The following is a 17,646-nucleotide window of genomic DNA, read 5'->3' as shown; positions in this document are numbered from 1 at the left end:
AGCAAGGAATTTGAAAAGAGACATCGACTCCCTTTCACACGCTGAGGGGGAGGCATTCACGTTTCCCCAAATGAGAAGGAGCCACGAGAAATCATGAAGTAAAAACTTTGGAAAGCTGCCACTGGAGATGTTGCACAAAATCCTGGAATCTTTCAGGAGTCTCCTCCCAATCGGTGGAGGTTTGGGGAGCAGCTGATACAGCAAGGAGGGCTCTTGCAAGGATTCAAGGTAACAGTGCAGGGTTTTGGTAGTTTTTCTCCATTCCCTTTTCGTTATATTTTTGGTGTGTCTCTTGGTAAGGGGATCGTTTTGCCCTCCTGCAACCCTCTTGCCCTGGTGTCTGGCAGTTTCAGGCAGAGGGAATGATCCCCACCTCTTAGTTTCTGTCTTGTGGAGCTGAGCAGTGGACTTTGGGGTTTAGCTAGAGATCGTCCTATTATTGCCTCCTGGTGTTGCACGGCTGCCGCACGACTTGGGCACTCTGCCTGACCTATATTGCTTTTGCCTGGTTTAAGTCCTCAAAGTTAGTGCAACTCCCATTAGCTTCAGAAAATCCAATCGGACTGCATAATTGCAGAAGATGACAAGGACTTCTGCATGCCCAGCAGATGCTGGACTGAACTGTACACGGTTCACTATGTTTGGGATGGAGGTTGTGATACATGATAACACATGTTCACAGGTATTCACATGTTCCTAGAGCTATATTCACATGTCCATAGAGCTCCCTGGTATGTCTCTAGAGGCCTGTCTCTTTCTCCCATGCACATGCAACCAAGAAAAAAAAAAAAAACAGATTGAAGAGTGAACCCCTGTGGGTTGCAAATAGTCTCCCCGGGTGGTGGCAGAAACCCCATTGATTGAGTTGAACCTGGCAGTGCGCTGGAGGCACTGGGGAGAGCATTGCTGTGCTGGAAGGAGGGGCACACTGAGATTATCTGGTGATCTCTCTCTCTCCCCGGTTCTGTGATCAGCTGGGTACACAGTCTAATGCTGCCTATGGTATGTGTGTGTGTATATATATGTGTGTGCCTGTGCTCACAGCTGTATGCAGGAAGCAGGCTGCCGCTAGAAGAAGCATGCTTGTGCAGCTCTCTGCCCAGGCCCCAGATGCCTGGAGTGTTCCTTCCTAGTAGAAATATGAACTTGGGAGCTGCTCTTCCAGCCCAGAGGAGTTTTCTCCTCACCAAGTAGTCCCCCTGCATGGTACATATTTATCCAGAGTATATAGACCTAAGCCAAATATGAACTAATAATCAAGCTAATGTGCTGTAACATGATTGCACAGACGCCTCCATAAAGAACTGTGTGTGTGCTCTTCCTAGCTCTGGGAGTCAGGTGTCCCGAGCAGGAGCAAATGTTTTGTTAAAAGGATAGCAATTATAACAAGCCAGGCTTCTAGCTGCGTAATCTGAGCCTTATCCAGCAGGGACAATGATATGTCAGCACAGAGCAATCTGGAGGATAAAAGGTATAGTGTAAGTCAAGTATTTCTGCCTCTGTCCTTCTCCAGACATGTGCATGTGGAAGGGACACTCTTTCTGACCATGCCTCCTGGAATACAGGGCAATGCCAGCATTAACCAAGCAGCTAAAGTATTTTACAAAATCCCCTGGGGGGCAGTCTGATGACATCAGGCAACAGCAAAGTGATATTCGAGTTTGTGTGTTTTCCCTCTTGACTTCCCACAGTTATGTGTATGTTATTTGTTTAAGGCAGGACCCTCTGGAGTTCCCTCCCATCCAGAATAAGTTGCTTTGCAGCACCGGGGGCATGACCAAGCAATGCTGACACAATGACCCTGAAATCTTATCAATATCATAGCTGTTGCTATACATATATATACATTCTTTTTAGCTGCTGCCTACTGTGGGGAAAGATGCATGCTTTGCTTCTTTGAGGAGCGATATGATTTGAGCTGGTACAGAGCCTGGATACTGTGAAATGTTTGAGGGAAAGGAAGCAAATGTCAGACCATGGTCTTCCCTGTTGGAGGGCAACTGGCACCAAAGGGTTTAACAGCTATTCTGCAGCCATGGAGAAGACAGAAGCATCCCTGACTCTTGCTTCTCCCTCCTCACCAAAAATGGGGCTGGCTTTATCTCCCAGAATGGAGTGCTGTGTGCTGCAGTATGGCCACAAGAAAGGAGAAAAGGAGGGAAGGGCTGGGGAGGGAGGAGGGTTCCTGCTCCGCTAGCATTGGGCCAGACTCATGGGTGGGGAGCATCTTCCCCATTTAGGCCCTTAAGATCATCCTCTGGGTTTTCCCTTCTGGCCTCCTAACAGGTTGTTTACTGAGAAAGGCCAGAGGGCAAAGAACATCCCTGCATCATCCACTCCTTCCGATGCCCTTTCCCAAGACACAGGCCAGCCACTGGGGAGTGTCGCACCAAAAACATCCCCTCTGAGACAGTGCTCCAAAGTCCCTCCCCAGCTCACAAACAAGAGGTAATCAGAAGGGACTGGAGACATCTGCGTGGGCACTTTCTGCTGAGTGGGATGCTTAGTGTTGAGAGTTCCCACTCAGTGTTTTGTTTTCCCCACTGTGCTGTGTATTTTTGGTGATTCAACTCTTTCTCTTAGATAATAAGACCTTGTATACATTTTATAATTGCATACTCTTCCAAAGGGTTGGGAGCATTTTAGGGAGCTCATCTCATTAATCCTCACAGGCCTTATAGCCTCCTTTATCTTTGATTACCCTAAGAAGGAGACGAGAATGAGTTTAGCCTCCTTCTTGGAAAAAGGAGGGCAGAGGACCTTGGAAAGATTAACTGTTTTACTCTGGGTCACACAGCAATGAAGGGAACCTATGGAGTAGGGTGTGGGTCTCATCATTCCCAAACCAACCCCAGACTCTCCTGATTCCTCCTAAGGAATGGGTTAATCTTAGTAACTGTGATTTGATTCAGCTGTTCTGTACTTGACAGGAATGGGAGGTTGCAGTGACACAGGCTTTGCCTCTGGCTCTGACCTAAGGGCTGTGAGGGATAAAAGTCTTATAAGACTTTGTCTTTGCCCTCAATGATCTTACATTCTAGTTAGGAAAATAGGCTTACATCTGGGAAAAAGGTAAATGACAACATACATTCTAAACAGCAGTTCAATACAAGAGACTCTTGAGGCGGACCTAATTAATCTACAGTTGATTTACACAGATAATGAGAGCTATCAGTATTCCAAGGAAGGAGAATTAGAGTTGTGCCATGGGGGATAGGGTGGGATTTGTTTGGAGAGGGAGAAATGGGAAAAAGATTCCAGCTGACAGAGAGGCTAACTGCAGCACAGCTGAGAAGGCTGGAAACTTCAAGGCTTGCATGTTTCTGTGGGGTTTGCCCTAAGCCACTGCTCCACTTGGATCCTGGAAACAGCTTACACCTGGGTTAATTACGTGAAGCAGGGATTGGCCTAGAGGAAGCTGCCCTCAGATCAGGCAGAGGGCTTTGAAATGTTGGACATCTCATTAGGCACCGAAAATTACCTAAGCCTTCTATCCACCCTCAAGCCTAATCCATATATTATGGGAAAAACAGTGCTCAAGGTCAGGGAGCTTAACAACATATCAAAATTTTTGGAGAAAGATATTGGGGGAAAGTAGGCAAATTTCAAGAGAACGCGAGAAAATCTTCTCATATATTTTTTTTAGACTCAGAATCTCCTAAGAGAGAGCCTTGATTTCCCTTCATTTCCTGTTTCCCCACCCAAATATCCCTATTGGGGTTTACATGGACCAGCAAAATGCCAAAGCCCTCAGGCATTTAGCATTGAGGAGAAGATTTTCAGTCTTAAGATTCTTGGCGTGCCCATGTACAAAACCTCTCATCTCCCCTCCTTTTCCTTTTTAATAAAACATACGCTGTAGCAGTCACAAAGGAGGAGACCACAAAAGCAGAAGGGGTGGGCGCGGTATTGCCCGCAGCTGTACCATGAGGTACTCTGATTGCTCAGCTGAACAGCAGAGCGGGGAGATAGTCTGCCAGCCTGGGCAGTACCAAGGGAGGACCAAGGGCTGCATGGCATCAGGAGAGGGCTTTGACTGGTCAGCCACACACCTTTGCTCCAACAGTGAGCCTTGTTTCCCAGAGAAAAGGTCAAGGGAAAGCATAGGTCCTGTGAGAGGACTGGTGTAACCCTATTCCTTGGTCTTCACTTGATTTGAGACATCTATTCACTCTACCTGTCATTGCTTGCTTCGGTGGCCCCTTCTGACATGGACAAAATTCTGGTGGGGCACGAAGAGTGAAATGACTTGCCTAAAGTCATGCCATCATTGCTCTCAGGTCAAGAGGAAAATCCCTAAGAACATAGTCTGTTTGGTTGCTTCGCCCCCGGAGTTCATTCTGGGGACAAGTCCTGAGGGATACGGATTTTCTCTTGAAAATTCTCCCCAGGCCTTGTTGTCACCTTTGTTTCCTGTGTTAGATGACCCTGCAGCTGGTGGGTGGGACTGAAGCCTTTTTTCTTTATTATTCACAAGTATCTGCTGCCACGTTTGGGGGCTAAGGTAGAGGTCCAGGCCCACGGGCGTGTGGCTAGTGATTGTACGCTAAAGCCTCTTCCATTTGGGAGTGAAGAGAGAGGCAGCTCAGTTATACTTCAGACTATGGGCAGCGGTAGATGGGTTTCATCTGATCTCTCTGGAAACTGTCACTCTGCCATGCAGATGGAAGTAAAGTTGAGGAACATCATTATAGCATGGAATCCTCAACAGCCAGTTCCATCATTCCTTTTACTGAAGCTCACATGAAATGCAAATATATCTGGGATGCTGGATTGAGCGAAGGGTGGGCAATCGGATACCTCATGGGACTGAGCGCTGCCCCACACTGTGCTATTCATATGGTGGCCACTGGCTACACGTAGCTCTTGGAGCACTTGGATTGCATGTTGTCAGTGTAAAAATACACACTGAATTTTGAAGACTTGGCTTGAAGGATAAGAATGTCAAATATCTCAGCACTGCTTCTTTTAATATTGATGACACGTTAAAATGATAATATTCTGGATATATTGGGTTAAATAAAATATATTAAGATTAGTTTTACCCATTTCCTTTTACTTTCTAATGTGGCTATCAGAAAAGTTAAAATTATATATGTGGCTCTCATTCTATTTCTTTTGGGCAGTGCTGGTCTAATCCTGCAGAGTAGTGACAGAGAATGTGGAGAAAGGACAGAGGCTGGAAACAAGAGGAGCCAGAAATATAAAAAGAGAGAACATGGAGGGAGGGATTGTGAGTAGCCCAGAGAGTGTCTGGTCATGTATTTCTGAAATCGAAAGCCAAGGAGGGCACAGATAGCTTAAGTTGGCTTATCTGATGGAGACCTTATCAACAGTGACTCAGCCCACCCTCAGCATTTGTGGAGCATTGCCGCTTCCAGTTCACATGCAAACAGTCATCGGGTAGGAGGCCTGGGGATTTTATCCTAATATTTTTGGTTTCTGCCTGACAGTAGAAATAACCAAGTTAATTATCTTTAGGGTCTCACTCCGAAGTCTGAGGACACACCAATTGGGATGAGCTGGGTCCGTTTGACTTTCAAATCTCTTCCTTCTCATGTCTACCATATTATCATCTTTTCTTGGGAGAGTTCTCCTTCAAACCAGTCATGTTGATGGTGTGATGGGGAGAAAGAAAAGTCACTGTTCTATGTTAGAGATTCTTTTGTGGACCTATCAGTAAGAAGAACGGGGAGAAGACATCATGATTGAATTTTATTTAATAAGTATGGATTTGAACTCTATAATTCACTTATCACTATGATCTTATTATTACCATTTGTTGCAATAAGGTTTGGCCACAACTGGAACTCCTCATATATATATATATATATATATATATATATATATTTTTTTTTTTCCTGCGGTACGCGGGCCTCTCACTGCTGTGGCCTCCCCCGCTGCGGAGCACAGGCTCCGGACGCGCAGGCTCAGCGGCCATGGCTCACGGGCCCAGCCGCTCCGCGGCATGTGGGATCTTCCCCAACCGGGGCACGAACCCGTGTCCCCCGCACCGGCAGGCGGACTCCCAACCACCACGCCACCGGGGAAGCCCGAAACTCCTCATATTTGGTGAGCATTCTATAGTTTACAAAATGCTTTACAAGCTTTCTCTCACCTGATTGTCACAACACCCCTGTGGGGTGGTTAATACCTCCATTCAAATTTTTCCATGATCTGCTCCCAAACTACCTTTATTACTTTATTTTCTGATCCGTCTCTTTGTATGAACTTCATTCAATCTTGCTTAATCAAACTGGTCTACTTAACTGTTCTTTGGTGTTCACTATGTTAAGTAGGGATCGTTACTCATTGAGCCTCAGTTTTATCATCTATAAAAAAATGATAATGCCCCATCTCTCGATCCGCTGTTCTAAATATTAAATGAGGTAAAATACATAAGGAGCCACACACAGTTCCAGGCACATGACAGATGCTCAACAATTGTCAACATCCTTTCATACAAAACATCCTTCACTTTGATGATGGCCAAGATTAAAATGTCCAAAGGTGAACTCGTTACGTACCCATTTCACACATAAAATGATTCCCCTCTCCAAATTCTCTGCTTTGGTTAATGGGACAACCAATCGCCCAGCGACAAAATTAAGAAATACAGTTGTCTTGTGCTCTGCATTCTCTCACACAGCCCCTCACATCCAATCAATCCCCAATGACAAGCTCTACCTCCTGATGATTTCTCAAAGCCATCCTTCCTCCCCACCCTCCCCTCCCTTGTCAGCTCTCACCCCTCTCACTTGGACTTTCCCAGTACTTGGTCTCCCTGTCTCCTCTTGTGAGACCCAGCCTCCTCGTTGCAGCTGGGGTGATCTTTCAAACCGGTAAATTTGATTATGCTCCTTCCTTTACTGTGCTTCTGCAATGACTCCTCACTACTGTTGGAATAAAACCCAAGTTTCTTAGCATCACAAGCAGGAGACCCTTCACGAGCTGGTCCAGCAGCTTCTCCTTGCATCTCTCCATTTCCCCCTGCTCGCTCCAGCTACCTAAACTACAGGCAGTTCCCTCAGTATTCCGAGGCTGTTAGATGTGCTGTGTTGCTTTTCTGGAGAACCTTCCCTTGCCCTGTTCTCTGTTTCCTGAGGGTTATCCAGCTTTAAGACTGTAAGGGTGATCTCCTCTGTGAAGTCTCCCTGAGACTCTGGGAAGGAATTAATTGTCTCCTCCTTTACACCGCTGCACAACTCACTCACTCTGTTTTTGTATTGTAGCCACCACATTGTAGTGATTTGTTTATATGGCCCTGTCCTGCACTCAGAGGCAGGGTTGGGACTGGGGTTCTCAGACATATTTGTCAGGAACTATTCAGTATATTATGAATATGTGCCAGGTACTCTTCTTAGGCATTGGATATTCTACAGGGAACGGCAGATAAAAGCCCTGCCGTCAGAATGCTTACATTCTAGAGGGTAGATAGGAGGATAATTATCATAATGATTATTATTGACATAGCTGATAATAGTAGTACTTTAAGTACACTTTAGTAGTACTTATGTGTCTGGCATTATACTGAAGGCTTTCCATACATTAACTCATTTCCTTCACATAATGATTCTATGATTCCCCTCTTAATAAATCCTGTATTCCCATTTGACAGATGATGAATTGGAGGCCCAGCAAGGTTAAACAATTTGTTCAAGCTAGTCAGTGGAGTGGCTGACATTCTAACCCAGTTTAGATCCTGAGTTCACATTGTTTATTAGTATGATATCCATAAAGAGGAACATGTAGACAAATGAGATAATTTCAGGTACTAATATGAAGAAAAGTATCAAAATCGAGTATAGTAGGAGAGAGTGATTGCGGTGGTCGTCAGGGAAGGTCTCTTTGAGAAGGGAACATTTAAGTTGCAAACTGATTTGTCAGTTGAGGAAGGTAGAAATCCCAGGGTGGGGTAGAACCTGGGGATCTAAAGAAGAGAAATTGTGGACTCAGTGTAACCAGAGTTCTAGCTGCCGTGACGATCATCCCCCACTGCAGAAGGTACAAGACTCAGTGGCCCGGGGGTGGGGTGGGGGGGATGTCTTAGGGAGCAGTAAATTGCCCACATGTTGGCAAACCTCTCTCCAATCGGTCCACTTGTCCCTTCTGTTCTTTGGGGTTAAGACATATCTCACGAGATGTCTGGTTTGCTGCTCTCCACAGAGGTAGGAGGTGTGGACACACATACACACGCGTACACATGTGCGTCCCTGCTCTGCTAAACCACTTTATTTCACTTCTCTCCCATGAATGACGTGTCACTCAGAGCCTTGGTGAAGCGACAGGCACAGGCACAGCAGAGGCTGGAGACAACCCAGAGGCATGAGCGAAAGGGGAAAAGAAAATTATTTTTTAACAAGATGAGAAGAGAATTGGACTGGAGGGAGAAATGGGAATTTCATCAGGGAGGGGCATACAGTCTGGGGGTGCTTCTGAGATGCTGACAGTTGAGCTGGATGGTAGTTTGCACTGTAATTTTTCTTATATATGTATATATACATACACATATACACACATGTATATTCACATGCAACGCTCCACATATATACACATACATACATATGTATCTTTATGAATATTTCTGGTAAGGTTAAAAAAAGAAATGATTTGGAGAGCAGATAAAACACGGGTGGGGCAAGTTCATACCTATTTAATATATATCCTAAGCCTACTTTATGAAAAAAATTGTACTAGGCTTGTTTTTACTTATATTATCTCATTTAAGTTTTATTACAGCATTATGAAGTAAGTATCATTCCTGTTTACAGACAGAAATTGAGGAAGACAAGGCCCAGAGCAGCTGACATTCAACCCTGGGCTCTTGTCCCTGCACCATGCCCTCTGCCTTCCACACAGGAAAGTTCTGAGAGTCAGCAAGGGTGGTAGAAAAGTACCCTGATTTCTGGGTCAGACACACTTGGGCTTCAGTCTAGTCTTGGTCACTCACTAGCTGTGTGACCCTGGATACATTACACAACCTCTCTGAGCTTCAGTATCCCCATCTAGTAAAATGGAGAGGATATCCCCGTACATCATGAAACACAAACATCGTGACAGTTAAAGGCAATGATTGAAAAACAGCAAAGTACCCGCCACACAATAGACATTCAGAAAAAGGCAGCTGCCGTTTTTGTGTCCCCAAGTATTAAAGCTCATAAGACACCGACTTCCATGGAGAGCAGTGACGGCATTTAGTTGTGGTCGGCGAGAGTCAGGTACTAGCTTGGGTATTTGCTGTTGGATGCCGGTGCATCCAGACCTACCTGGCAATGGTTACCATATGCCAGGCACCATGCTAAGTGCTCTCCAGGCATTGCTCATTTAATCACCTAATGACCCTCTGAGAAGGGTTGTTATCTTCTGCTTATAGATGAAATTCAAGTTCAGAGACATTAAATAACCCGAGGTCACACAGCTTGGAAGTGGCAGAGCTCACATTTGAACTCAGGTCTGTCAGATCCCAAGGCCCATGCTCTTCGACACAGGGCTTTCAATGTGATCATTGTCTTAGGTTATGTCCAGGGCAAAGAGCACCTTTGTGGTCAACGTGAGGTTAACTGCTCCGAGGTCTAGGCTACATTGGCTAGGAAGGGGATGGAAGCATTCTTACCCTCAGGGTATTTCTGGAAAAGGCCCAAAAGGTTGGTGCGCATTCAAAAAAGCTGCAAAGTTGCAATTGCAATGCTTTACACATATTGGGTACTTAAGATGTGTGGGATGAATATTTCTCGATATTCAGTGCCTCTTTCTCAATACAGGTGTACTCCATTTTCAAAAGAGCAGGCTTGCAAAACAAATAAGAGTTGAGTGTCCTTAGGCTTGGAGGAAAGGTTTCCCTGCATTACACAAGGGTATATTAGCAGTGGTTCTAACCTTTTTAAAAAGCAGTAGAAGACTCTAATCAAATAAATACTTACCTAGAATTCCAATATATGAAGCAGATAAAAGTAGACCTCCCTGACTGAAGCAGGCCTGGGGTCCTGGAGCTCCCTCACCTGTCGCTTCTCTTTCCTCACCTGCAAATGGTCCCTGAGACACCTCCTTGGAACCTAAAGGCTGTTCAAAAACACATTGAAAACCACCATACTACAGAATTCCTTTAAAAAGCAAGGCTTGTGATTCATTTTAAATAACAGGTGACATACTAAAATTGATTTAAAATAGACTCTCATCAATGCCGACACACCTGTGAAGTTCAGGGAGCCTAGGACAAATCCCTCTTGTTCTCCATGTTCTCAGTGATTGAAGATGCTTGAAGTTCAATGCCTATGAACAAATGCCTGCTGTGTGTCAGGTACAGTGCTAGGCACTGAATGTACCAGCTGTGTGATCTTTAAGTCAGTTCTAACCACTGCCTATGAGATAGATACCATTATTCCCATTTTGAAGATGAAAAAAATTACAGAAAGGTTAAGCCAATTACCCAAGATCTCACAGCTAGAGTGACTAGTGGAGCTGGGACTTAAACCCCAGTCATAGGATGGGTTAGAGAGCCAGGGCCTGGCCACCAACCCCTGCAACCTATTCAAGCATGTATGGAGAGGAACAGTGCCTCTCAAAGTTTCTTACTTTTTCCAATACTCCTTAGCTGTGAGATTTTCAGAAAAACTCTCTCTGGACCCTCTGGCCTTCAATGACTCTGCTTTCATAGGGCACTCAGGTGTCCCAGGAGCCAGGCTGTGGTCCTCCCTCACCGTCCTGTCCTTTCCCTTCCGCGGCCCCAGCCTCAGGAAGAGTCTGGCCATCAGGGCCGGGGGGACCCCGCTCTGTCCCTTACTCCGGGGGCCTTGTATAGCATCGTGAGCCCGGGCTGAGACAGGGGCGATTGGCGCTCTGGTGGAGTCTGGTAGCCTGGAGATGGGGCTTCCAGGAAGTGTGTGGGGTGGGTCTGCGGAGGGAAGTCCTTGGAATCCCCTTGAGGTATAAGAATGCTTAAGCACTCATTAAGGAGGGCGGGGGCAGTTAATTTCTGCCTCCCCCTCACTCGGTGTTCAGCCATTTAGCATATTATAAATACGCCGGCGGGCAGGAGCAAGGGAGGTGGATGAGCAGTGCTCCGGTGGGTGATGGGGTCCTCGGGGGCTCCCCGCACTTGCCTCTTCCGCTTTCCGCGACCTTGGCCCTTTGGGATTTGAGCCCTGCAGAATAACAGAGCAAGGTCAGCATCCTCCTGAAGCCTCGAGGCACTGGAGACCCCTAGAGGCAAAAGGCTGTGTTACAAGCCCCCGGCCTTGAGGCTCAGGCGAGGTTCTTGCCTGGAGGATGCTGAGGAGTGGCTGGAACCTTTGTTAAAACACTTACCTGTAAGTACAGTCCTGGCAAGCTCCAAAGGGACAACGGAGGACGTGTGTGTGTGCGCGTGCGTGCGTGTGTGTGTGTGTGTGTGTGTGTGTGTGTGTGTGTGTGTGTTAGAAGCAATACTTTGGTCCTTCCGCCTTCCCTCCCTCCCTGCCCCACCACCTCCATCAAAATATCTTTTCCTCAGGGCCCTTGACACGTCTCAGTAACCTGATCAACTAATTTGTGCTGAAGTATTAATGACTAATAATGATTTAATGTGCTGCCCTCTCAATTAACACTTGAGCATTTCGAAACATAAATTCACAGATTTTAACCCAAGGGGGAGACTGGTGTTTTTCCCTTTTGAGAGGAACTGTAGGCCCCTCAAAAGGGACCGTACCGACAGCTGCCTATTCAGTACATTTGCTGCATCCCTCCTGATCTTAGCAAGGTTTGGAGCCATTATGCAGGGGCTCAAGCAGAATTTCCCAAAGGCTTGCTCTAATCCACAGTCCTTAAAAGCAGTGCCTTGTGCTGGTGGTGGGAGAACATAAGACACCTCATCTCCTCCTCTTCCTTCTCCAAAGCTAAATGGGGATTTATTTGACTGAGAGAAACCCAAGGCAACTGAGCCCATGACAACACCCCTATAACCTTTGTTAAGAAACCTGCAGTGCAAGAATTGGCCTAGATGCCCACTGATACCTCAATACCGTGTCTGTAGATGTTTAATGTGCTTTCAGTTACAGATGAGATGACCTAGTCATGGGGAGAATAGGCTCAGGGACTACTAACTTGGGTTCAAGTCGTTGGCAAGGTCTGCCATGTACTAGCTATGTGACCGTGACAAGTTGCTTGCCAAGTTACTATGTAAGCCTCAGTTTCCACATCCGTAAAATGGGTATATTCTGTACTCATATCATGGGATAGTTTTGACTAAGAAATGAAATAATGGAGAATTAGCACTTCCTATAATGTCTGGTACATAGAGAGTGCTCAATAAGTGACAGTTCTTTTTCTTTATCATCTTATTTTCTTAAATTTTAATTATTTTTGCACTATCCCAAATTTTCAATGCAGGGCAGCATACATATGAGGTGTTTATTACCTGAAGCAGGTGTAGCAACCCAGCCTCTTAGGCGTGAACTAGATTTCTCTCCAGGTGACAGCACTGTATGAGACTTTTTTTTTCCTCTGCTTGGTTTCTTTAAATGTACCTCAAAAATGCAGTGAGTGAAATGGATTTAGCAATGACTTAAAAAGACTTAATGCATTTTGGAAAGAAAAGAAAAGCCACAACAAAAACTGGTTTGTTTCTGTGATATATGGTTCATGTGATATGACAAAAATCCACTTTTATGCTTAGGAAAATTGGCTAATTTTAACACAGTTGACACATGGCATATGCATATAGAGTCATGATGGATTTTGCTCAGGCAAACAACAGAAGAACACAGGGCCAGTGACAGCTCTGTTAGGCTTTAGTTATTTAAATTCTTATTTAGTGGCAGACCTGCTCCTCATAGGAGAGCAAAGTGAAATGGAAAATGGACTCACTGTGGCCTCAGGTGCTGGATATTTGATCATAAATATATCAGTGACTGAGCTTGGGACACAGACACTGTGTTGTCGTGAAATGAGTGAGAAGAGACTGAGGCATCTACCAATATAGCAAGCTTTATGTGCAAGAATGTGGACAGTTTATTATAGAGATATTATCTGGATAAGAGAGGAGAATCGTGCAAAGGACACTGAACTGTTGAGCCACCCTGATCTGGGGCAACTCCTGAGCTTTGCCTGCTCAATTTTCCCATTGAACACGTGGATGATTTTTAGACTTCAAATATGACTTATAATGTCCTTGAGGGTCCTCTGGCTTATAGCTCTGCATAAATAACACAGTGGGGAATTCCACATATTTTCAGTTACTGCTAGTTAGGAGAAAGAGACTACATGTGAAAATAAATGGCTATAAAAGTTGCACATGAAATGAGGAGTGATTATGAAAAGTTTAAGACAGAGATAAGCCCTCTATTGTCCTGATGTCCCTCCGGTAGATCCTTCCCACGTTCACGCCTGTGTAGGTCAGCCAGATACCTGGCCCCATTATAGCCTCATAATATGCCTTCTATTTGACTCAAAATAAAAAAAGCCATTTTATTTTATTTTATTTCAAGGGAATATTTAATTAGTGACTGCAGAGGAAAAACGCTGAACAGCTCAGAGGAGGTTTATGGTTCAGGTCTGCAGGACTCAGCAATCTGACATTCTAATCCTGTTATTTCTCACCTTAAACTGAACAGAGTCAGCAGGGTTTTTGGGGTTTTTTTTTCCCCTCCCCCTAATTCATATCGCTATTAGGTTTCCTCTCCCCTTACTTCACACTCTCATCCTTTGCTTCATTTGCTGCCTTTGTCCTGTTTCCTACTGCATTTTTTCCCCAGGATATCAAAAACAAACCAAAAAACATCTTCATTTGTGACTGAGCCACGTAAGAGAGAAATTAATTCTTCCTCTCCCTACTTTAATTCCTGGAAGGAGCCCCCTACCCCCGAATCCTATGTGAACTCGATTACTAAGGTGACTGCGGCCAAGGCCCTACAATGATTCCAGGCAAGATGCTAAGTGTCCCCAGTTCCCTTCTTAATTATAGACTGTAAACACCTTGAAGGCAGGATCTGAGTCATCTTTGTCATTGTATCCCCAGCTCCTTGGCACAATACCTAGCACAGGGAAAACTTTTACTGTTTATGCAATTAAACCAACAAACAAACCTCACTATTTATACCACAGTCTACACTTTTCATTAAGATGGGGACTTCTGGGAAGCTAACAAGTATTCTTCCTATTAAGGAAATTTAGTATTCAGGATTTCAAATGTACAGAATTCCAAAATTAGGGAAGTGTTTTCTTTAAGGCCACAGTTCTCGAAATTTAATGTGCACCTGGAGAACTTGTTAAAATGCAAAATCTTCAGGCCTGATTTCAGTCTGATTCTGTAGGTCTTGTGTGAAATTCAGAAACCTGCATTTTAACAAGCAGGTAATATAGAGACCACACTTTGAGAAACACCATTTTAAGGCAGTCCAAATGAAATGTTACCCAACTTGGTTTGGTAGAACTTTAATGTCCCTTAAGTAGTTAATGGGTGTCATGTAGAATAAAAGTGTCTGTGCTTGGAAAAGTTGGGGAACAGAGTACTTTCCGCTCTTACACCCATCCCCTCATACACAATTGTAGGTTTACAATACATGTAGCATGTTAGAAGATCCGAAAAGTTCTGCAATAAAGAAATCGTTTCAACTTTGTTTAACCAAATATTTCCAATATGCCTGGACCTTGAAGCTTTTACTTATTTAAATTTAATTTGTTGCTGAACTTAATATGTTGCTTAATTTGATATGGAAAACATTGCCATAAGGGAGTGAGCAACACCTACTAGAAAAAGGTGATATTGCAGGCCAGATCTACTACTAATTAAATTGCCCAAGGAGAGAATGAACAAAGCGAGTGCGGAGTTGGGGGAATCACTGACCATGGGGATATCTTGTAGTCTGGAGATGTGTTTGGTATAATAGCCATAATTTGTTAAGCATTGGCTATTTCCCAGTTATGACTCTACATTTTATTTGTAATAGGTACTAACTCATTTTTTTCTCAGAAGAAGCCATAAGTCAGATTATTATTATTATTATTCCCATTCACTGAAAATGAAATTGATATTCTAAGAGGTTAATAATTTGCTCAAGATCCCAGAGTTAGGAAGTGATGCAGTGGGATTTGAACCCAGGCAGTCTGCCTCTAGAGCCTACCCTGTTAACTGCTCTATCAGCCTCTCCTTCAGTAGTGAGGTTCTGGAAATTTATGCCCGGGAGGAATGACAGCTCTAGCAGACATAACCTGTTCAGGAGCCATGCTACCTCAGTGCCTGAGGATTCTCTCCTATACATGAGGGCCTGGGATCATTGCCCCTTATTCATCAGAGAATTTATTATAATGACCACCTGAACCTCTGAAAGATTTTGCTGTACTTAAAGACAGAATATGCTTAGCAAAACAACCTGACAAAGATGATTCATGGACAGCAATTAGGTGCAGAATTCTGTGCCTACCAAATCCCAAACTGAGTTGAAGATCTGAGCATCCTGCTGACACCTTGGTATGGAATGCAGTAGTCTGGCCCTTGTCTTTCTACCCCACTCTCAACTCCCTCATTGTTCCTGAGCATGGGAGGTATACCTGAAGGGCCAAGCTGGGCTGGATGACACAGTTCCAATGTTGGCTTTTGGCAAGTTACTTCACCTCCTTGGCCCTCGGTTTTCTAATCTTAATAGAAAGAGAGGAGAAGAGAGACAAATGATACCTACATTGGTATAAGAAATATATTTGTGTATATATATATATATATATATATATACACACACACACACATACACAAATATATATGCATACACATATATATATACATTGTATATATACATATATACATACATTGTGTGTGTGTATATGTATATATACACATATATGTATATATACACATATATACAGTGCTTATGCACAGGGAAGGTGTTCAGCTTCTTGTTCCTGTACTGTTAGGGCCTGGGGATGACATGGTACACTAGGAGACCTTTGAGAAAAGGTCAGGACCTTCAAAGGTGTTAATGTGGACGTAATGGGAAGTCAAAGTTATAACCCTGGGAAGTGCGAAGGAACTGAGGAGTGAGAGGGAATTGGCTTCAGGATCCTGGCTCTCTTCCAAAATGCATGTGAGATGTGGGTCACTGGGACTTACAATCCAACCAGGACTCCTGGTTACTTCAATTTCCTCCTTTGTAAAAATAGGGATAATATTAGTTATAGGCATATTTCACTAGGGATCTCTGCATCTTCTTCATTAATGAATGCTGAAGTATCACATGACAGTGAGGAAGAATTTTCCAACCCTGATTCCCAGAGAATTAATGTGTTCTAAGCATCACTTTACACACCCTACAAACATAAACTATAGAAGCTGAGATTTAGACAAGTTTTTTATTAGCCTGAGGTCGTGTAAGTGGGAGAGGCAGAGTCTGAACCCAAGTCAGGTCTGTCTAACCCAAATCCCTGATTCTTCCTCTCAACCACTTGGAGAAGGTAGGGGAGGAAAGAAAGGGTAGACATCTGTGGACTGGCTCTCCAATCATGGGAGCTTAGAAAGAGCTGCTCAAAATCACCTCAGGATCGTTGGGAAATAAGCCTTCCCAGCACCCCTCTTATACCCCAAGTTCTCTGACTTCCTAAGTCAGCTGTTTCCTGCTGTTATTGTGTACCCATCTCTTAACACAAAATGCTTATGGTGCCTCCAGGCTGACCATCAGCCACCAGCCCCAGAAGCCCAAAGAGATATCTGGTCTTAGTCCTTGGCTACTTCAAAGGTCTCCCTTTCTGAACTTGTTCCTCTGGACTCTGAACCCTGTGACTGTTATGAGCTTTAGTGGAAAGTTCTTTCTTTCCAACCTTAGCACATACACCCACCGAAATGAGTTCTCATGCAATTTTCCTTTGGGTCAGGCCTCATGAATCCTGAGCACAGGCTCAGGAACAGAGCAGAGACAGGGCAGTCCATCCCCTGGGGCTTCACATAAAGCCTGGATGATCAGCTGGTGGGAAGGAGGAGGAAAAGGCGGGGAGTTTAACCAAAATGGACCTTCTGGAGGCTTTCCTAACCACTCCTGTGTGTAGAGTCCTGCTCTTCTGCTCATAAGGAGTAAAATTTCTGTTTCACTTATTTCTTCATACAGTAAGTCGTTAAGATCATGACCTCTAACAACTAAGTTGGCTATGGATTTATCATTGTTGGCCGAAGCTGAGCAGAGCGTACAGAGGGGTTCATAACATGATTCTTTCTACTTTTATATATGTTTGGAAAAGTTCTATAATTAAAAGGATAAAAAAAGTTATGGATTCTGGGGTGAAAGAGTCTTGAGCTGAAATTCTAACCCAACAACCAGCAACCCAACAACTTTCCTGCTGTGTTATCTGGGGCCAGTGATTTAAATTTTCTGAGCCTTTGTTTTCTTATCAATGTAATGGAGTTAATATATCTATCTAAAAGGAGTATTGTGGAAATTAAACAAAATAAATAACGAGCTTAGCACAGTGACAAGTCCAAAATAAGTGCTCAGTAAATAGCAACTATCAATGTTGTTGTTATTATTGTTTATCTTTGTTGTTAGTGATATTCTGTGAGTTCCTTATAGCAGGTATTGTAACTCATTGAGTTTCATTTATTTATTTATTTATATTTATTTTTATTTAAAAAAAATTTTACTTTATAATGGAGTTTAGTTGATTTACAATGTTGTGTTAGTTTCAAATGTACAG

At 44.0% G+C, this 17,646-nt stretch overlaps 1 protein-coding gene across 1 annotated transcript in view; it reads left to right on the top strand.

Moving 5' to 3' along the window:
- The window catches only part of BRINP2 (BMP/retinoic acid inducible neural specific 2), a 116,860-nt gene continuing 99,214 nt past the window's right edge, over positions 1 to 17,646 (top strand). Inside the window, exon 1 of the mRNA XM_027086236.1 lies at positions 1 to 228. The gene's annotated coding sequence lies outside the window, so the exon portion shown is untranslated. The remainder of the gene's footprint in view (positions 229 to 17,646) is intronic.

Source organism: Aethalodelphis obliquidens, unplaced genomic scaffold (assembly GCF_003676395.1).
Source record: "Aethalodelphis obliquidens isolate GAN/ISIS:26980383/991018 unplaced genomic scaffold, ASM367639v1 scaffold55, whole genome shotgun sequence".
NCBI lineage: Eukaryota > Metazoa > Chordata > Mammalia > Artiodactyla > Delphinidae > Aethalodelphis > Aethalodelphis obliquidens.
Note: the sequence above shows the minus strand (reverse complement) of the source record. Positions and strands in the feature narration are given on the sequence as shown.